General features: G+C 34.8%; 1 protein-coding gene and 1 pseudogene across 1 annotated transcript in view; one reads left to right on the forward strand and one right to left on the reverse strand.

Moving 5' to 3' along the window:
* Positions 1-23,133, forward strand: part of LOC136815453 (N-alpha-acetyltransferase 50-like) — a 431,221-nt gene that overhangs the window by 178,700 nt on the left and 229,388 nt on the right. The window lies entirely within an intron of this gene.
* Positions 14,585-14,703, reverse strand: LOC136815469 (5S ribosomal RNA; annotated as a pseudogene).

Consider the following 23,133-nt stretch of genomic DNA (forward strand, 5'->3'; position numbering starts at 1 on the left):
CTTGAAACATTCTTCCATCACATTCCACTCAACTCAAACATAATCACAAACTTCACATAATTTGTTTACAAAACTATATAGAAAACTGATTCTAATTCACTCCAATCTAACCAAAAACCTCCATCTACATGGCTAAAATTTCCTGCTTTCCATTGATTGATAGTAAACTGGTGAACATATAATATGTAATTAAAACATAAACTTTTACAAACAAATAAGTCTTTGCAATGTTTATTCTTTCTGTTTTTCTTTCCATCTTCACCCAGCTTCACCATCTGTCACCATTAAAATTTTGAAAGAAATGTTTTGTTTTGGATACCAAGACAGCTAAATAGCAAAAGCATTCGAATTTGACCAAAACATTCGAATTTAACATTCGAATGGAAGTCATTCCATTGCTCGAACGCCCGCGAACGCGCGCGCAGCAAAATACGATGGAAAATAAGAATAAAACAGTAAACAAAAAGGCAAGCAAGTGAGTGAGACAGGGTGCTCCTGCAGTTCCATATAAAGGTATGATATTTATATGTCCTCTAATCTTATAGATGACTCCCATAATTATGTTTGAATGTTTTTGCTGGGAATATTCAAACATAATACCCAACTTCAGAGTGTGCAGTGCAGTTCTCAATTTCAGTTGAGTTAGAATCTCTGACAATGTCTGTTGTCTGTGTAGTATCTGTCTGTCTGTCCCCTCAGACTTTGGGGCAGGCTGGAGACTTCAAAAATGATCTTATTGGGCTGAAATTTTGCACACTTCATCCTTGGGCAAATCTCTGGGGGCAGTTTTTTCATTTTTTCTAAATTTTGATTTTTGGGGCCTTGGGACAGGTTTTTCGCCAAAACGAGGCTAAAACTTTGGGACAGGCTGGAGACTTTAAAAATGATCGGATCAGGCTGAAATTTTGCACACTTCATCCATTGGCAAATCCCTGGGGGTGTTTTTTTCATTTTTTTCATAATTTTGATTTTTAGGGCCTGGGGACAAGTTTTTCGCCAAAATGAGGCTAAAACTTTGGGGCAGGCTGGAGACTTCAAAAATGATTGTATTTGACTGAAATTTTGCACACTTGATCCTTGCGTAAACATCTGGGGGTGATTTTTTCATTTTTTCAAAATTTTGATTTTTTGGGCCTTGGGACGAGTTTTTCGCCAAAACGAGGCTAGAACTTTGGGACAGGCTGGGGACTTCAAAAATGGTCCGATCAGGCTGAAATTTTGCACACTTTATCCTTGGGCAAATCCCCGGGGGTGTTTTTTCATTTTTTCAAAATGTTGATTTTTGGGGCCTGGGGACAAGTTTTTCGCCAAAACGAGGCTAATAACTTTGGGGTAGGCTAAGAGACTTGAATTTATAGTTTGACCCATTTTAGCATATAGCTAAAATGAAATATTTGAATTGAAAGAAAACGAAAAGACAAAATATGGCTAAAATTTACTTTATTAAAGTGCCCCTGGCTAAAGATAATTTGATAAACACCTCCTCGAATGAACGTCCCCTCCTAAAATCCAAATTTAACCAACGCCCCAGCTGGCGTTTAGTCGAAGTAGTATGGTAGCTGTGTACTGATTTTCCATATCTAAACCTTTTTTTACTGTTTACTCATAATTTGAATCACTTTTCATTCTGCATACTGTTTTTTTTCATCGCATCCTTATTTTGTGTACTGATTTTTTTTGTTTACTGGGCCTCTTTAAAGTTTACTAAAAATTGTGTACTGTTTTTTTTATTGTTTACTGCCTTTTTCAATGTGTACTTAAAATTGTGTACTGTTTTTTTATTGTTTACTGCCTTTTTCAATGTGTACTAAAAATTGTGTACTGTTAATTTATTGTTTACTCATTTTTTCAATGTGTACTGAAGAAAGTGTACCACTTTTTCATAGCTTACTGGTACTGCGAACTATTTGGTCAAATGTTTACTTTATGTTTACTATGTTTACTTCCAATTTACTTGATGTGTACTACATGTTTACTACATGCGTACTGAATTTTTCCTTAAGGGGAGTTTGAAGGTTTCTGAGGGTAGGGCTAAGTAGTAAAATGTCGTCAGCGTAAACTATAATACATGTCTGAAGACCATTTGGTAGTGAGGTGCCAATCTGTAGGGCTTTGATGTTCGAAATAAGTTCTTGGGTGTAGATGTTGTACATGTGAGGTGATAGGATGGCTCCTTGGCGAACCCCTTGACTGAGGGTGAACTGCTTTGATTCCCCAGATAGGTACACTACGGTGGCAGTACCGTTCAGGTAAAATTGGACGAGGAAAGAGATTATCTCACCTGGAAAGTCTTTCTCGCGTAGCTTTTCGAATAGAGTAAGCCAGTTGACACAGTCAAATGCCTTTTCAGCGTCAAGGCTACAAATATAAACTGGAGTGTCTCTTTTGTTGTAATATTGAATAGTTTCTTGTAGAATAAGTTCAGCGTGGAGGGTAGAGGAACCACTGGTGAACCCAAACTGTGAGTCTATATGATTCTTTATTTCAGGACATCTCTCCAGGATGAAAAGTTCTAGAAGTTTAGTAACTATAGGTAAAATGCTAATTCCTCGGTAGTTGTTCGGGTTGTTGAGTGATTTTTTGTACGATTTAACAAGTGGGATTATTATCGAGGTGCTAAGTGCTTCGGGGATGTTTTTCGACGTAAGAATCTTGTTGATCAGTGTTGTCAAATATGAGATAAACGAATCACTTTGCGCATATATGTAATGTTCTGCCTTTAGTTGGAATGGATCGCGAGATTTACCAGTCTTAAGCTTTTTCATTGCATTCAATACTTCCAATTTCGTGACGTAGAACTCACCCTTGGCAATTGATTCCTGTACATCGTCTAAGAAATCTTTAAGTTTTTCGTTTGTCTCTGAGTTATCGATATGGTCAACTCTCGGTGAATTTAGTAGCTTGTCGAAGTGATTACCGAATTCTGATACAATATCATCACTATAAATCTCTTTTCGTTTTTAGAAGAAATGGACAATGAATAAAAACCTAAGAACCTTTTAGCTCATAAATACTAAGCTTTCAAAGCCGTTCTTTAGTAAAATAAAATAAAATCCTAGATAGCTATGGATCTAAAACTAATATTACTATACTATAATTGTGTTTTTATACCTTACATAAAAAATATACATAAGGTTCTTTGTATATGTAAAAAGTGGACTACAAGAAGATAAAATAGCACACGTTCTATGATATAGTGCGAATACAAAATTAGAAAATCGACCAAACATTTTCATTCTATTTGGATTTTTGATACTTCTTTCTTTGAACTTGTTTGTTTAAGCTCTTTTTTTTTTGTTTCTTTGTATTTGTGTGCTAGTTTTTGTTTATTTTTCATGTTTGTTAGTTTGTTTGAACTGCGGGTCGGCACCATCGGGTAAAGGGGTTATTGTCTGCTAATTAGAAGTGTCCGCTTTTTAGAAACTTTTGATCTCGGAGCTCCAATTTTGAAATTAGGCTATCCCAGGGTGTCGAAAATAAAGTACTTATTTGCAGACACTAGGTCATAAAAGAGCTCGAGTGACTGGCAAGAGGTTAAATCGAGGTGGTGGGTACGGACTTGAAGTACCAGTGATTTACGATTTCTTTGGCCCACCTACTTAAAATTTGTTGAACAGGTCAAGGGAAAACTGGAAATTTGTAGAAATAATTCGAATAATAAGACTAATAAGTGCTGGAAATAAAAATATCTAAACATTTTTTTTTCAATTTTGGACGCCTGTGACCCGTTTGATATTCAATGTCCGCTAATTGAAGAGCTAATATAGGGGTTTTGGCCATTTTGTGCGAAAAAATTTGTCCGCTAATCAGAGGGTCCGCTAATTGAGTGTCCACCTTTTAGAAACTTTTATATGAGGATTTGACTAGGAAACGTTAATTAGAGGATTTATATACTGTACATGCTTTTCATTATAAAATATCTATAACATGCTTAATTAAGAGAAAATCCTGAATTATACAGAGTGAGGCTAAATTGTTAACTTTGGGTAATAAACCTAGTTCTCGGACACTTAAAAAAAGAAGGGCTCGATGGTAAACCAAGAGATGATTGGAACAATGATATTCTGAATAAAAAAGTACGAATCTGAACCAGGCAGTTCTTTGAACAAGAGAGAAAACGGAAAAACGAATCAGTTGTAAATAACTGGTTATTCTTTCTTTGTAAACTATCATTAGTCTATTTGCGAGGTCTTTTTCTGAGACTTTTCGCAGACCCAATATTCCTCTTCTTGTTGCAGCTTGACGGAATCCCTGTGTAAATAAATCGATTATCAATTTTATCATCATAGTACGAAGATGGGCAAACAGTACAACGACCTCAAATTAGTATAGCGAAACTAAAGACTTTAACGAGGAAAGGAATTTTGTGTCAAAATTTGATTTTGTTTTCGGGCTTTTTCAAAGGCAAAATTTGACTTCAAAAACCTAACTTGAGAACAACTGAACTGAACAGTCTGAAAATTATATACCAAGTTTCAATTTAGTCATCAAGCTATCAAGCCCTCATATTTTTGGGTTACACGTTTTTTTTCTTTTTAAGAAACACACTTCAGTTTTTAGAAATATAAGGCTCAGAATGCCTAAAAACTAAGAAGCATGCTGAGGCTGGTTATGTCAAAAAGTTCAGAAACATGTAAGAAACATTTATGGCTCAAAAGGCCCATTTCTTAAGAAACTTTAAGGTTGCTTGGTAAAACTAGTTTCTTAAGAAAAATATGTACCCTGTAATGCTTTAAACTTACATATGATACCTGACGTTGCATAAATTACATTCAATCATTCCAATATATTGGCTGGTTTCACATTTTGGACAGCTCTATGATTATGATCAGTGCCAAGAAATGTTTTCTTATCTTTGTTGCGGCCCACATTATTAATAAAGAAAAGTGAATCAATATTGCCATGTTTATTTTTCGAGACAAATCTCTTGAAGTCTCGAATCCTGTTTGTATAAACAAACAATGTTCTGATAATGTCCATAGGATATGATCACCTTCCAGGTATCTTTTACCACATAGCCTAGCTAAGGTTCTTGGTAACATGGCAATGTTAGGCACTTCAAGGTTGTGGACATGATTATGGATTAAGCTTTTGAAGGCATTCAAAGCAGCCTTATTTAGTGGCTTCGTTATTGAATTGGGGTGGAGTGGTAGCATATTAAATCATTCAATTTCTTGTCCAACTTCTTCTTTAATTCTTTTGCCTCCATTAGCTGTATGCATTGTTCTACCTCATTCAAAGCAAAACGTCTACCAGAACACTCAATGTAGAACTTTTCGATAGCAAGTGATACAGCATGCCTGGTTTCTGACCTCCAAGAGAGCAGTGATAATACATAACAGTTTGCTGGATTTCCCTGAACTTTACAACTCTGCTTGATGGCATTAAATTTGGGTGAAATTCTTAATTGAGTTTTCATCAAAATTGAATTGTTGGACCTGAAAGTGACATTATTGGGAATTCGTTATATGACTTAAAGTTGTCATATGCAAAGCTGTCATGTTGGATGTATATTGTCTTTCTGTCAAGTGAGCTGTCTCTTTGTATGTAATATATATGAGAGATGTGAGTTGTTGTATTGTCGTATTGTATTTGTAAGCTCTTTTTGATCTTTTAGTCAAGTGTCCTCCACTCATGTCAATTTGTCGTCAATACTTTGTCAGTAGGTGTTTTTGTGATATTTACACCACATATTTTGTGGTGTATTTTTAAATTAATCTTGAAGTAAATATTACTTGGTGAAAAATAGTTATGGGTTTGATGGAAAGTTTGCCACAGCCAAACTCTCCCTCTGACAGCAAGTGTCTAATGTTGACAACGCTTTTCTTATATTGACATCCTTCTTTAGAGAGGAATAATAGGAGGGTCGGAATAGCTGATTGAGACTAGCACAAGCAATCAGTTGAGAATTCAATCAATGACAATGTTTAACACAAGCTGTTCAACCTCGTAAATCGGACACTTGTTGTATCATGGTTATCCAACCATGGATAATCTCGGAATCCCATCCGTACAACTTAAGAATCCAAGCGGGACCACCATGTTATAACTATAGAAAACAGTTATCCTACCACGGATAACTTAGGAATCGAAGCGAGACAACCATGTTATAACAGTTTTTAGGTTATATATTTTTACAAAATGTTAGTAGAAAAATAACAAATCAAAAGGAAAAATTAGTCGATTAAAAATTCACGTGGTACTTTGTGCGACTTCCGTCTTTCGGTTGGTGGCCCCAGAATTCTTGCGCGCTTCAATGATGTATTTTTTTGATTACAAGACTCGTCAAATTTTCTCTTCACAGCGACTACTTCATCTGTCAGCCACGGCACTGGTCGAGTCTTATATACTTCTTACTTCACCTTTACCCGCATCTTTTTTCTCATTGGTCATGTATTCTAGCAACAAATTGTTGATTATATTCCTCTCCTCCTCTGTTAGATTTTCTGCAATAGCAGTTGCTGCCACTTTCCGTTTGTTGGGTAGCCAAAAAAAAAAAAAAAATAGGTTATTATTAAATAGTGACCCTAACCCTAACCCTAACCCTAACCTGCATTGTAAACCTAAATCTGGATAATGCCACTCTAGGTTTTGCTCAAAAAATAGTGGGTTCCAATTCCATTTTTATAACAAGGATCACTGAACCTTCAATAGTTTGTTAAAAATTACAGAAAAAGGTCTATAGTACGTAAAATTCATCGCAGATATCGATTTTCAGTATCTCATGTGCTGAATGGCGTTTTTTCAAGAGATAATTTTTTTTTGACGCAATTATTTCCACTTTAGGGGTGAAATTAGTGGTTCTTATTGGTCATTTATCAGTTTTAATCAGTCTAAGGTTTTGAGCCTCCCTTGGCCATAGTAAACGTGAAATTCAGGATTTTAGGACAGCTTTTATTGCTCTCTTCAGTGAGCTAACTTAGAACTTCATATCGCGTAGGGGTAGGTTTTTTTCGAATTCTCAAGAATCCAAGTTGGTTGTATAACCGTACCGTCTTAGAGTTCATACAAAAATGAAACCATCTTTTTTTTTTCTTAAAGAATAGGATATCGGAAACTGCGAATTTAAAGCCTTAGGCTAAATTTTAGTCGTAGAATTCATATCTGCTGTCGAAATTCGCAATTAAAGTCTCAATTTTTTTCTATAGCGCTTAACCCTAAAATGGGTATTATTTATTTGACTTTAAGTGTCGATAAATTCTGATGTAAGCCTTTAAATTGAACTTTTTTTGGCGGCTTTTATATTTTTAGTAACGTGCTTTCACGTTATTCCATCCATTGTACTCAAAACACTTTTCTTCCGGTCAAACCCTAAATAGGCATTATACACCATTTCCTTGATTGTTAAAGTTCTTCGTTTTTTCGTATTACAAGTTTCCTAATACCCGATTTATTATGCATTGAAGTAAAGATTCGGTTTAAAATGCATTTAGAACCTTTTTATCAAAAAAAACGGGATTTGATTTATTGGACGTGGATGTTATTTAATTTTATGACTAACAGAGGGACAAACCCTAAAGTAGGTATTAGTTTTTTTCTGATATTCTGATTGCAAACTGGCGGTCGCCTATATTTAAGCTCTGAGGAGCGGGCAAATTAACCATCAGGGACCTTAAGTAGTCATTCTTCTATGTGCTAACTCAGCAATTGCGTTGAACAGCCTTAAATTTGTTTGATGTTATACCCTTAAAGGAGTTCTGATTGAGCCCGACATGATAAAAATTATGAAAATCGTTGCTATTTCCGATTCTTTTAATTTAATAAATTTACTGTGCGTTCAAATAAAATTCCAAAATCCAAAGATACCAGATTTTGGATAATTGCTTGCAGCATTCAATAGAAGGTGGCGCTCATAAGATGTAAGAGTAACTGTTAGCTCTACTTTAACAATATAACTTGCGTTTTTTAAAACAACGCTCTCTAAGCTGTGTAAATTCGGCTGAATTAGGAGCAATTCTATTTTCAAGTGGTTCAATCGAGCTTTACTGACCCTAACTGATCAATAAATCTTCATTAACCAAGTAAGGGATCTGACCACAAGTAGAGATCGTCCGTTGACGAAAGAAATATCTGCAGCTGGAGCTTATAAGCTGTATCTAAAATGCATGATCTATTATCAAGATGTGTGAAAATTTTTCTTCGACTAGTAAGCTCTGGAGTTCTTGAAAACATTTCAAACATCTGGAACTTTTGAAATACAAGATAATCATTTAAATTTACAGTCTAAGTTGTTCTGTAAAGTACACGATTCTACCTGCCAGGTTGCATTAGAAATTGACCCAATACTTCTTAATATTTTGTTAAGGGGACCTCCTACTAAAACTTTGAGCTTGAATTTATACATTAGCAGGCAAAATTATGCTTTTAGAAGGAAAATTTGGAACTCGTTTTTGCGAATTTTTGTGTTGACTAATATAAGCAGTTTTAAAGAAAAATGTTGAGGCAAAAAATTTACAAGTCCAAAAAGTCATCTGAATTATACCTATTTTAGGGTTTTTTTGTCTGGCTAATAAAAAATGGGCATTGTTAAGACATTTTAGGTTTACTTCTAAGCGTAGATTTTGGATATCTTTAGAATGATAAAGAAGACTTCCTAATTTTGTTTGATGTTATACCCTTACGAGAGTTCTGATTGAGCCCGACTTGACAAAAAGCATGAAAATCCTTGCTATTTCCGATTCTTTTAATTAAATAAATTTACTGTGCGTTCATATGAAATTCCAAAATCCAAAAATACCAGATTTTGGATAATTGCTTGCAGCATTCAATAGAAGGTGGCGCTCATAAGATGTAAGAGTAACTGTTAGCTCTACTTTAACAATATAACTTGCGTTTTTTAAAACAACGCTCTCTAAGCTGTGTAAATTCGGCTGAATTAGGAGCAATTCTATTTTCAAGTGGTTCAATCGAGCTTTACTGACCCTAACTGATCAATAAAATCTTCATTAACCAAGTAAGGGATCTGACCACAAAGTAGAGATCGTCCGTTGACGAAAGAAATATCTGCAGCTGGAGCTTATAAGCTGTATCTAAAATGCATGATCTATTATCAAGATGTGAAAATTTTTCTTCGACTAGTAAGCTCTGGAGTTCTTGAAAACATTTCAACATCTGGAACTTTTGAAATACAAGATAATCATTTAAATTTACAGTCTAAGTTGTTCTGTAAAGTACACGATTCTACCTGCCAGGTTGCATTAGAAATTGACCCAATACTTCTTAATATTTTGTTAAGGGGACCTCCTACTAAAACTTTGCGCTTGAATTTATACATTAGCAGGCAAAATTATGCTTTTAGAAGGAAAATTTGGAACTCGTTTTTGCGAATTTTGTGTTGACTAATATAAGCAGTTTTAAAGAAAAATGTTGAGGCAAAAAATTTACAAGTCCAAAAAGTCATCTGAATTATACCTATTTTAGGGTTTTTTTGTCTGGCTAATAAAAAATGGGCATTGTTAAGACATTTTAGGTTTACTTCTAAGCGTAGATTTTGGATATCTTTAGAATGATAAAGAAGACTTCCTAATTTTGTTTGATGTTATACCCTTACGAGAGTTCTGATTGAGCCCGACTTGACAAAAAGCATGAAAATCCTTGCTACTTCCGATTCTTTTAATTAAATAAATTTACTGTGCGTTCATATGAAATTCCAAAATCCAAAGATACCAGATTTTGGATAATTGCTTGCAGCATTCAATAGAAGGTGGCGCTCATAAGATGTAAGAGTAACTGTTAGCTCTACTTTAACAATATAACTTGCGTTTTTTAAAACAACGCTCTCTAAGCTGTGTGTAAATTCGGCTGAATTAGGAGCAATTCTATTTTCAAGTGGTTCAATCGAGCTTTACTGACCCTAACTGATCAATAAAATCTTCATTAACCAAGTAAGGGATCTGACCACAAAGTAGAGATCGTCCGTTGACGAAAGAAATATCTGCAGCTGGAGCTTATAAGCTGTATCTAAAATGCATGATCTATTATCAAGATGTGAAAATTTTTCTTCGACTAGTAAGCTCTGGAGTTCTTGAAAACATTTCAACATCTGGAACTTTTGAAATACAAGATAATCATTTAAATTTACAGTCTAAGTTGTTCTGTAAAGTACACGATTCTACCTGCCAGGTTGCATTAGAAATTGACCCAATACTTCTTAATATTTTGTTAAGGGGACCTCCTACTAAAACTTTGAGCTTGAATTTATACATTAGCAGGCAAAATTATGCTTTTAGAAGGAAAATTTGGAACTCGTTTTTGCGAATTTTGTGTTGACTAATATAAGCAGTTTTAAAGAAAAATGTTGAGGCAAAAAATTTACAAGTCCAAAAAGTCATCTGAATTATACCTATTTTAGGGTTTTTTTGTCTGGCTAATAAAAAACGGGCATTGTTAAGACATTTTAGGTTTACTTCTAAGCGTAGATTTTGGATATCTTTAGAATGATAAAGAAGACTTCCTAATTTTGTTTGATGTTATACCCTTACGGGAGTTCTGATTGAGCCCGACTTGACAAAAAGCATGAAAATCCTTGCTACTTCCGATTCTTTTAATTAAATAAATTTACTGTGCGTTCATATGAAATTCCAAAGATACCAGATTTTGGATAATTGCTTGCAGCATTCAATAGAAGGTGGTGCTCATAAGATGTAAGAGTAACTGTTAGCTCTACTTTAACAATATAACTTGCGTTTTTTAAAACAACGCTCTCTAAGCTGTGTAAATTCGGCTGAATTAGGAGCAATTCTATTTTCAAGTGGTTCAATCGAGCTTTACTGACCCTAACCCTAACTGATCAATAAAAATCTTTCATTAACCAAGTATAGGGATCTGACCAAAAAGAGATCGTCCGTTGACGAAAGAAAGAAAGATCTGCAGCTGGAGAAATATCTAGCAGCTGTATCTTAAAGCTGCAAATGCATGATCTATTATCAAGATGTGAAAATTTTTCTTCGACTAGCAAGCTCTGGAGTTCTTGAAAACATTTCAACATCTGGAACTTTTGAAATACAAGATAATCATTTAAATTTACAGTGCTAGGTAAGGTAATCTTAGTAATACAATATGTTAAGACCTAAGTAGCACAGTAAAATCATCTCTTTTGATTAATCATAAAGTGCCGCCATCGTGGTCAGTCCTGTGGTAAGTTCTATACAAATAAGACAGTCTTAAGAGAGAAAACCTATACAATTTCTTTAAAGAACACGTTAGTTAAACACCTGCAATAGGTATTGTTAGCTTGTTAAGACAGGGCGTCATCAATAGTGCGGGCGTTAAAAAGACACCTTCCATCAAATAATCTAAATAATTCCAACTTTAGGTTTCATTTATTAAACCTAAAGTACATATTATCTGGAATTCCTAATAATATCCATTTTAGGTTTCCATATGTAAACCTAAAATAGACATTATTCATATTTTAAAATTGGCTAATATTTTGGAAATCGGGATACAGAGAATAAAGAACACAGGCAATGAACAGCATAAGCGTGTAATTGGCACGTTTACGGTGGGTTATCATTCAGGAATTCTGAACGGTATTGTAAACTAAACAGAAATTGGAAGCTAGACCAAAAGGTGTTCACGGGCGCTGCTCGTGATTATTGAATGGTAATAGACTAAATAGATGCTCATTATACAATGAAAGTCATAACATTTGAGAAAAAAGGCAAATTCCCTCGAAATTTTAAAACCACAAACAATTTGGAACTGCTGTAAGTTATGTTGGAAAGGTAGAATTTTAACTCTGAGTTTTAACGCTAGACTTAGACTTTGGACCTTAGGATCTGAGGATCCAAAAGTTCAAAAAATGGTCCAATAAGGCTCAGACTTTAGCCTGGAAGTTTACCGACCCCTCCCAAATTGAAATATCCTTATGACCACTTTAGGTTTGACAAATCTTGGATCCTAAAGTAGTCATTGATGCGATTTCGATCCTATAGCCACTTTAGGTTTCATCTTTCGGAGACGGAACAGATTAAGTACTCTAAAAGGCACCTTTGGTCCGAGTTTGATCATACTTGGCAAATCGTGAATGAATAGCCAATTCCTAAGAAGAGTATTTGTGGTCTTATGAAAAGATAGCTCAGAATCCTGCTTCACATACGAGAAAATGCAATTGACAAACCCTTTTTAAAAATCACTATATTGAAAAACAATAATAAAGATACAAAAATCTTGTCTGTCACACCATATCTTCCTCTGTTAGGGGGTCATTTTGCACCACGGCTTCATTGGATTCCTGGAATGTGTTAGTGATAAAAATAATAGGCCTGTTGCAGAAAATACTTCACACAAGGCTTGGAAGGTATATTTGTAGGTTTATCAAGAAATTCTGAAAAACGGTTGTATCTATTTGGTGAATTTGTAATATCCAAGGATAAATTTTTGTATCCATGGGGTCGATTTAATGTTCTTCCAGGGAAAAAACACGTGTCAAGGGGTGAAAATGTAAATGTCAAGGGCTTGTGTCTGTGAATTTACTTACTTCCTCAATCTGTGGTGGACGGGTGTAAATCACCAAACATGACAGAACAATAACAAACAGGACCAAAGTAACGATCCATATAATGTACAAAGTGTTGAAGTCATTCTTGCTCGCGTCGAGTTTCTCCTTAAGAGATTCGCACTTATCAAATTCATAGTCCCAAGGAAGGGTCGAATTTTCATGCCGAAAAAGAGCCATCACCATTTTCATCCCTTTGATATTCATCTTTTTTTTTCTAAAAATGAAATATACTTAATAGAATAATAGTAGAATACCGTAAGACGGATGACCAATTACTATGGCTTCATAGGACTATTGAGCATCATCATCTTCATCATCATCCTTTGATCTAGGGCTGGAAAGTCCTAAGTCGGAAACAAACAATAACCCTCCTCCTACAGCTCGCGTTATGACGAGTGTCGTAGTATCGATGAGAAATATCGTCAGATTTCATTTGGGCTACGGTAAATAGTTTAATATCTGTGCTAAACTTACTAGATTTTATTTACGATATAACAGCAAAGATCAAAACTTTACAAACATATTACGGCATCCGCAGATTTCCGCCGCTGATGGTATTACATGATCACCGAGTTCTTGCCAAAATGTTCCATGTTAAATACATTTTTTAGCGTCTTATTATCGATTTAACCCACTTAGAATACCATAAGATGGATCCCTGCTCTACTGTTAATGACCGATCATGTACGATAACCCTCGATTTCTCTTTGTATCAAGGGTGATTTGGGGTCCATCTTATGCTATTCTCAGTGCCCTGAATTGATGAGACGACGCTAAAAGGTCGCTTTAACAATGAAGAATTCAGCAAGAAGCAATAGCTATTTTAGGGTTAATCAATCAACCCTAAAGTGGCTATTATCCTGGTAAGTTAGAAATAATAGCTACTTTAGGGTTCAGTGGTTAACCCTAAAGTAGCTATTACCTCTATATCATCAGAATAATAGCCACTTTAGGGTTTTTATTTCTTCCAAAACAAGTAGTTTTTATCTCCTTTGAATAGGGTTGTCAAATATTTCATGAGTGACAGATCTTTTTACCGTTATAGAGCACCGAGAGAACAATAAGACTACCCGATTCATCATTGATGCGGTAGATACTAATGCTCTATTATTAAAAGCCGGTTAAGGACAATCACTGGCGTGAAACCGCAAAGTACCAAAATTTTTGGAAAAATGTACAAATAGAGAACTTATTTTTCGGTTCTAAACTGTGTAAGTCGTCTACTTTTCATGTCTAATATTTGCACTTTGTGAAATATCGAGAAGGTCAAAATTTCTAAGTCCAAGTGTCAACTGAAGGGGCCAAATTTTTGTAAAATATGTACAAATAGAGAACTTGTTTTTCGGTTCTAAACTGTGTAAGTCGGTTAATATAATTGTTTCTTGTCAAGCAGTCTTTGAAGTTTTAAACTGAAGATCTTTTTACAAATAAATGTATATATTACAAAAAAAGCTTGTTATAATTGTCTCTGTTGCCGCATCTCTTCATTTGGCTCCTGGAAAATGATTGTAATAAAAAAAGTTTAGGCTCTTACAGAAAATAATGTACATAGGGATTGGAAAGTTTATTGTCCAGGAGTATCAAGAAATCCTGAAAAACGGCTGCGTTTATTTGGTGAATTGGTAATAGGGGTAAATTGGTCGATTTAATGTTCGTCCAGGGGTAAAACACGTGACAAGGGGCTGAAATATTGAGATGTTCAGGGCTAATTAATTGAAAAATATCACTGTATGTCTGTGACTTTACTTACTTCATTTTCTTTTGCTCGACGAGACTCCAAATGCCAATTGAACATGATAATTAACAATACCAAGCTGATAATTAACAATAATAACATGTAAAGTGAAAGCAAAACCCACATGAGAAGTCGTGTGTCTTTACATTTGGCCAATTCTCTTTGATAAGCTTTGCATTGTCGCCGTTCAAGATCATAAAATCCGTTCCAATTCGGATTTAGAAATTCTTCCATGTTAATCATTTTTAATTCTAAAAATGAAATATATTCTTTATTAGAAACTATTCTTACTCCCAACGCCTCCTGAAGTTCGAAAAGTAATTCTAGAGTCGAAACTGATCCAGAAAAAAACAGACCACCGGGCGTTCCCAGGCGGTCCCCCATCCAAGTATTATCCCGGCCCGACGATGCTTAAATTCCGAGATCGGACGGGATCAGATGTTTTTATCGCGGTATGGACCTGCCACGTCCGAGGAAGCTTTTAAGCCTTGCTCCCTGGCATCTCTGAAGCATTCAAAAGTCCAGCCAATGTGTCCTATATCCGTGCCCAGAAAGGCCTGTTTTGGCTCAGGTACGGCCTATTACCGGAACTGCCCGCCCCCGGACCAGCTTTGTACGATTCTGGAGGACTGGCACGTACCCCTGGCAGGCGTCCCAAGGCTCGAGGGGGCTTGGAAAGCCCCATTATACTACCCAAAAACCCACATCCCTTAAAAATCCTATCAGGGAATGTCACCCAAAAAGTCTAATTAATTCCTTCTAGCTTATGGCATGGACAGTGTCTGGGAAAATCTTTTTGCGGATAAAGTATGAAATGACTTTGCAGAATCTTATCATGCACTCTAGTCTGACCGAAAAGCTTTGTCGCTATTGCGTGGTCAGGCGAAATTCTGTAATCCAAAGGTTTCAGATGTTGAATAATTGCGTGCACCAATCAGAACATCCTTAACATATATCTCACCTCTTACCCTGTCTTATCTCACATCTTATCCCATCTTACCCCATATCTTCCCCTTCATCTTATCCGACATTTCTTAACCCACCTACATCACATCACAAACATATCCAACCATTTTTCTAACATTTATCTCACCTCTTACTCTATCTTATCAGAACGATATGATTTCAGAACGTTTCTTGTGTTATTGTGTTTAACGTGTCTTTTGATTAATCATCAAGTGTCGTTATCTTGGTCGATACCATGGTAAATTCCATACAAGTGTGTCTGAGTCGTAGAGGATTTAAGAAAAACCTAAAAAATTGCCTTAATGAGCACTTGACTTCAAAACCTATGGTAGGTATTGATTATATATCTAACAATGACTACTCTAGGATTTCAAATCAAGTGGTCATTAAGGCATTTTTTTAGGTTAAAATAAAATTACAAAAATCTCACACTGCATCTAACTCTTGATTTGCTACCGCCGCTTCATTGGACTTCTGAAAGATGTTTATAATAGAAATAATAGGCCCTCGCCGAAAAAAAACGTACATTTGGGTTGCAAGGCACATTTTCCAGGTGTATCAAGAAATCCTGAAAATCAAAAGTTGTATTAATATGGCAAATTTGTAATATCCAGGGGTAAATTTTGCTGTCCAGGGGCCGATTTAATTTTCGTCTAAGGGTGAAACACGTGTCAAGGGTTGAAAAATGGAAATGTCCAGGGCTTTTGTCTGAACTTACTTACTTCGTCAATCAGTGGTGGACGGTGAAATCGGTTGTAAATTACCCACCCTAACCCTAATAACATAAATGATATACAAGACTAAAATAGCTATCATTACATTGAACAATCTTTAGTAGGCATCCCTGCTCGCCTCTAATAGGTTTGCGATTCTGAAATGGATATTCCCAAAGATAGTTTGAGTTTTCATGTACAAAACCAGCTTCTACCATTTTTATCACTTTCACTTCATTATATATATATATATATAAAATTTTACCATTCCCTATTGCTAGGTTGAATAGGGTGTGGGCCTGTACCAACGTCGTTTGACGTGGGTTCCAAGCCCACACCAAATTCTTCAAATAATAAAATTGAACCTGGATAGGCCAGTTTCACCACTACAAAAAGAAAAACTATCATATCATATCATTTCTTTCTTTGCAATGCAAGGTTGCAAAAACCATCAACATTCACATTTTCATCAACCATAACACATTCCAAAAGCGATTTGACTGGTCGACCTTTTCGAGTATATTTATCATCATTAAACGTGAGACGTTTAACATTTCTATCAATACACATACGAATAACATGAGCAATATATTTCGATTGCTGACTTTTAATAAACAAGCTCACATCTTTCGTACCACAAATTTCCAACAAACGAGCATTACTAATAACCATGCGAAAATCATTTTCCTTTTCATTGACATGTTTCATACCATTCCTTACCATTCGTCTGAGGAATGTACGGTAAGCGGTATCGATTCGATCAAATTGTTTCTGGTTGGTGTTCCAGTTTTGGCACGAGTAGGTTAATCTGCTACGTATAAAGCTATTCAGAAACTTTACGCGAGTTTTTAGATTGATGTGGAAATTTTGGAGTAGATTTGACATTTGAGAAAACTTGACACTTGCCATTTGGATTCTGTGGTTGATTTCCGCGTCTCCAGTGTTGGGGTCAAGGTAATCGATATAGCAGCCAAGATATTTGAATTTCGGGACATTGCTCTCTTCTTTCTTTCTTTTTTTCATATTAAACATTTTTTCTTTTTAAAAATGAAATAAGTTCATTATAAGAAACTCATTTATCGCGTTTTACTTTTCAAAACGTTTCCTTAGCTCTTATAACTGTTATATCAGAGGACTCTGTAGAACTTACCATGTAGTCTAGGCGGGTAGGAACCCCTTTTAATTATGAATCGGCTTGGAGAAAGTTTCATAGCTGGCGTCATAGGCCACTCGAATAACAAAAGATTTATCTTTAATATTTGACAATTTTAGGAAGATAGGATAATTATTCATGAAGTTGTTCAACTTTTTTCTTTTTTTCCATTTTTTCATAATGGCCACCATAAATAAGCTTAAGACAAAAATAATGGATAAACATAAACTAGGTAAGTAAATAGTCTGAACTAAATATATGTTGTGAAGTGTAACATACATGTTTTTTTTATAAGCATAACGCTTATAAGCATATGAAGGCTCAGATTTGGTAAATTCTTAAGCATGACATAAGCATATAAGCGAGCCTGAAATATAATTGCTTATGGAATCAAAATAACAATTTGTTATTTGATTTCCACAAAAAAAAAACACTCCATTGCTTTTACATTAATCGTCTTCTAACAGGAAAATAGAATACATTCCATTGTGTTCAGATTATGTTGTGTTTTAAAAAAGAGCATAGTTATACTTTTTCAAAAAATCTCAGCTCTGTACTGTTTCCTTAACCCTTGGATTAAAAAGTATATGACGTTAGAAAATTAACATAGTTAGCATATGGTAAGCATATACTGAGCCTAAATTCTCTGAGGTCTTAAGCATATCTGAGCCTGAGCAAGGGGCAGACACTTGCTTATAAAAAAAACATGTATCATAATAAAAGAAATATATACTAATCTATGCTGTAAAATGTAAAATAGTTGAACGTGCACAAGGCACTGGGCTCAACTTCAGTATTTTTCAAACTATTTGAAGTCCCAATTGTAGCAGTTATGAAATACACGCAGAACAACCAAAGTTGTATCTTGCCTTTCAAAAAATATGAAATATAGAAGAAACAGAAACAAAGTGTGATCTTGCCTCTCAAATTAAGTTGCAACTTTTCTTAAGAAAAATTTCTGAAGCAACGACATCAATCACATTAACATTAAGAGTTTTAAAATTATTTTGGTTTTCTCCGACTTAAATTCAGCTTTTCAAAATCAGCTCAGCCATTTTGCCTAGCCTAATTAACAAAATAACAAACCAAAATTAACAGAACGATACACATTTTTTTTCATAAGCAACCGAGTTGCTAAGGGCTCAGGCCTCAAAATGGCCCAAAAAATAAGCAACTTGCTTAGCAACCCTGAGACCTCAAATCCAAATTAGCAACTTTTTTCCTCAGCAATAAAAAATAACTTTGACACAACTTTAAAAGAAAGCCTTGGAAATCTTTGAAAAATGCCTCTACTATCCATTTAAAATTGAAAAATTGTTGAAAAATACAAAAATGTGCTTTTCATTCATTTTAAGCTTGATAATTTTTAAGCAACCTTACAAGCAACTTTGGGCCTGAATTTCGAAAAATCCTTAGCAACTCCAGGCCTGACCTGAAAATTGGAGTTGCTTATAAAAAAAAATGTGTATATAAAAAAAAGTTTTGGGTATAGCAAGAAAATATTACCAATCGTGTGTTCTATCAGTGGAAAATTAGTTATTTCATTTTTAACTAATTTTCAGTCAATAAAACACAAGATTGGTAAAATTTTCTCGCCCTTTCCAAATGTTTCTCAAACATTGGCACTGTCTTGTCAGCTCGCTTCTTAGCCATTTTTTCATAACTTCTACCCATGTTCCTAAGAACTTCTTTTATAGGTTGTCAGTCATTGTTATCTACCATAAATCCCCAGCAATCTCTGGCTTTCGAGTCTCTCCAATTCTCACTCGTAATGTTGTTATTCTTTATTAAGTCTGCACCTATATATATATCCTTCATGATGTAGGCTCTTTCGTACTTTTTCGGTTTATACCAATCGTTTTTGTCAGATTCTTCGTTGAGATCGTCCTCTATCTGTTTCAATTCCATCTCTAAATAAAAAAATTTGATTCATCAAATTGAATTGATTCCAAGATCAAGTGACGTTAACGTTGTCAGTTGGTAAATTCTCCATATAAGTGAGTCTGGTACTGGTTTTCAGTAGAAAAACCTAAAAAATTGCCTTAATGACCACTTTGTTTGAAAACCTACAGGAGGTATTGTCGGATTTTCAATTCAGGGCATGAAGATTTTCTGTCACTTTGGAAGAAAAAGATACCAAATTTTAGCAATGGGTAAGGAAAAGATTTATATGAGAGCTATTACTTCTGTTTGTTTGAGCAGATCTTCTAAAGGTGTCCTCGGTTTCACTTGGAATCTTTGTTCCTTTAATTAAAGAAGAAAACAAAATATGAATTAAATGATCTATAACAAGTTTATTTTAGTAACAGAAGATCATTCAGTCAAGTCTGTAATATCGAGTAGGCGAGGCAATTACAGTTGAAGTATATAGTGAGAACTAACATACCACTCTCTTGATCTTCGTCTAGTGAGTATCGATTTCCTGAAAACAAAGACCATGTCCCTTGTCAAAATCAAAATAACATTGGATGAAGTTGACCCTAATCCTGACAGAGAAAAAACGCTAACTATGGTACTGAGGCTGTGTTAATACCTCTGTTAGTGTCACACAGTCCATAAAACCTCTTTTTTAGGCGTTTTTTGGCCCGAATTTGCCAAATTTTTATATGAAGATTGGGTTTCGTTACATTCAAGGGTTTTATAGTAATGCACCTTTGTGCCAAAAAACATAAAAATTGAATGAGCCTTTCTTGAGAGAAGCTGGTAACAAACACACGAACAAACGCACGAACGAACGCCCGAACGAACGCAGGAGGAACAGACATGGGTCAATTTATAGGAACTCCAGGTAGGTCCGAATGGTTAAATACTCAACCAGTCTGGTTGGAAGTGAGAAAATTTACTTATATAAAAGGCTTTACTTACCGTGATGCTCGAGGTAATACTGCGCTTCATCGGCATCGGCAGTATGTCCACTCAACTGCATTATTAAAAACTTAATGTATGCAGGTTCGATTACCTCTAAACGATATTTATGATCGAAGGTACTGAAATTATCTTTAACGATCTCTTCGATCACGTCAAGATTTGATTCGCTTAGTCCACCTAAAATAAAAAATACACTAAATCTAAACTTTTCGGATCTACTATGAGTAAACCTGCTAGAGTAAACTTCTGGATTTCAAAAATTTAAGTGACATGAGACTCAAAAGATAACAAAATCTCCAAATAAAGAAATAAATACATTATCAGCTTTTATTTCACGAAACGCCTGCATGGCATCACGGGAAATTTCTAGGAAATAGAAAATAGAGGTAATGCTGCTCGCCCAAACATTAAAACATACCCGAACTAATGTAGAACGGCAAATCATGTCTTAAAAACTTCTTTTTCTCATTCCTGATAAATGTATTGTCTTCGTACACAGGCATGGTGTAAAAGAGGTCACCCAAATTGTGAAATACTTTGTGTCGCCAACTGCGTTGCTGCAAACACTTGAGGTGATTTATTGTTTGACTAGAGAGTTTGACGATATCCTCCTTCTTCATCTCTCGGCAAAGTTTTGCCAAACGACACATTTGGATTTCGGAGATCTCTTTCTCTAAAAAAATAAGAGATGAATTTTACTATTACAATCCTTTTATAAGCAATAGGATGGTGAAAACTTTGAGAGAAATTTTCATTCCTTTTAAAAAAAAATTAAAGGTAGTGTCTTGTTTAAAAAACCCCATTTTTGGACATTGAGCCAAGCCTGTTCATAAAACATGATAATTTTAATTCTTTCTGCTTCCTTATGAAAATCGGAGAATTGATTGATTGAATTGAAAAGCGTTGAAAGAAAAGGGATGAGATCTCTTTCTTGACATGATACTATCTACTTTAATGTCAGAAAAATTGGCGTCCAGAAAATTTCGCGAGTAAGACAATTCGCAAAATTTCGCGTGTTTTGATGGAATTTAGTTTCGCGAATCGACAAGATTAATTCATTTTGCAGGAAATTATTTTCGCAAAATTGGATTCTCCCACACTAAAACACTGGTAAAATAAGCTAAAAAGCGTGTTTTTCTGTTCTAATAAGCAAAATTTGACTAAGAAAACCTGAAAACTCTGTCTCGTAGGAATCAATTTTCGCGAATGAGCCAAAAGATTTTTTCGCGACTATTTCATTTCGCGAATTGAGGGGTCATTCGCGAAATTCGCGAAATTTTCTGGACGCAAAATTTTCTGACCTTAAAGTACTCAATTATCCATAACGAGTCATTAAAATGTATCAACTAACCTTTAAGCATATCGTAGAATTCATCAATACCTGGTAAAAAAGAATAACAAAACAGTTTATGTGCTATAAAAGTAGGCAATACTATTCTTTTCTCCCAAGGTCGTAAAATGCCCACTAATGAAAGTTCATTTTACCTTCATCATCATTGTCATTCTCATTATTAACATGACCATCACCTTCGGGAGCACACTGACCTGATGCTGCTGAAAAGAAATAGAAAAATCAGTCCGTTAACATTAACCGTAAGCTATTTACATAATGTTTGGTAACAACCAGTTTCATATCTATAAATGTAGGCAATACTATTGAAGTATTCATACTGCTTCATTGTTATATCTCTTAATAAACCTAAAATCTCAGAATAATGCCTACTTTAAAAAAAGGCTTTACACCTCGTACCTTTAGTATGATTGTCATTCTCATTGACGTACGTACATTCACGTACGGAAGCCTGATCTGATGATTCTGAAAAGAAATCGAAAAAAATCAGTCGGTTAAAATCAACCTTCAGCTATTTAGTAGGGGATACTATTGAAGTATTCATACTGTTTTATTGAGTTTTATCTCTTAATAAACCTAAAGTCTCAGAATAATGCCTACTTTAAAAAAGGCTTTAAACCTTGTACCTTCATTATGATTGTCATTCTCATTGACGTACGTACATTCACGTACGGAAGCCTGATCTGATGATTCTGAAAAGAAATCGAAAAAAATCAGTCGGTTAAAATCAACCTTCAGCTATTTAGTAGGGGATACTATTGAAGTATTCATACTGTTTTATTGAGTTTTATCTCTTAATAAACCTAAAGTCTCAGAATAATGCCTACTTTAAAAAAGGCTTTAAACCTTGTACCTTCATTATGATTGTCATTCTCATTGACGTACGTACATTCACGTACGGAAGCCTGATCTGATGATTCTGAAAAGAAATTGAAAAATCGGTCAGTTAAATTGAACCATCAGCTATTTACACACGTTTGGTACCATTAGTTTGTATATAAAAGAATTTTTAAAAACTTCATTTCGAGTGCTATCACTCGTCAGGAAGCTAAAAATTCATAGATATTTCGACATAAATAAACTCAAAATTTTGAAATTAATCGTACCGACTGGTGAATCAGTGGTTTCGCACGACGATGATTGGAGTTCATTTGACGATACTAAAATGGAATAAATACTGAGTTGCTTACATTCATTACATGCTAGGTTGAAATTACTAAAAAAGTGGAATTAAGATACACGTTTCATTTGTGTTTGCAATGATTGATATCAGTGGAAGAAGGGGACATGTAATTTACCTCACAGTAATAAAAAAGTTTTATAAAATTTAAATATTTCATCGCAAATTCTTATATTTAAATATGGAAGTGCAACTTTGGAATCATATAAATGTTTTGGAGGTAATGAGCCATTGCATTAAATTCAATCACTTACACTCAATTTCTGCCCCAAAGAGTGCTTCAGCTTGGTCATCTGAAAAATTTGAATACTTAAATGTCAGAAATTTTTGCGTCCAGAAATTTACACGATTCAAGCCATTCGCGAAATTTTGCGTGTTTTGATGAAATTTAAATTCGCGAATTAGCAAAATTGACTAATTTAACAGGAATTAATTTTCGGGAAATTGGATTTTCCTAGAAAAAAACACTGGTAAAATAAGCTCTCAACCAAAACAACTCTTTTCGCGGGAATTTAATTTCGCAAAGTAAAGTATGAAGCACAATCCAAAAATTAACATTTTTAAATCTTGAAATTCATAATCAAAGAAACGTGTAATTCGATGTAAGGAATATTTCGATATTTAATATTTTTATAAATGATCTGTAAGCTTTCATTTGCTAGGCT

This window comes from Clytia hemisphaerica, unplaced genomic scaffold (assembly GCF_902728285.1).
Source record: "Clytia hemisphaerica strain Z4C2 unplaced genomic scaffold, Clytia hemisphaerica genome assembly, whole genome shotgun sequence".
In the NCBI taxonomy this organism is placed as follows: domain Eukaryota; kingdom Metazoa; phylum Cnidaria; class Hydrozoa; order Leptothecata; family Clytiidae; genus Clytia; species Clytia hemisphaerica.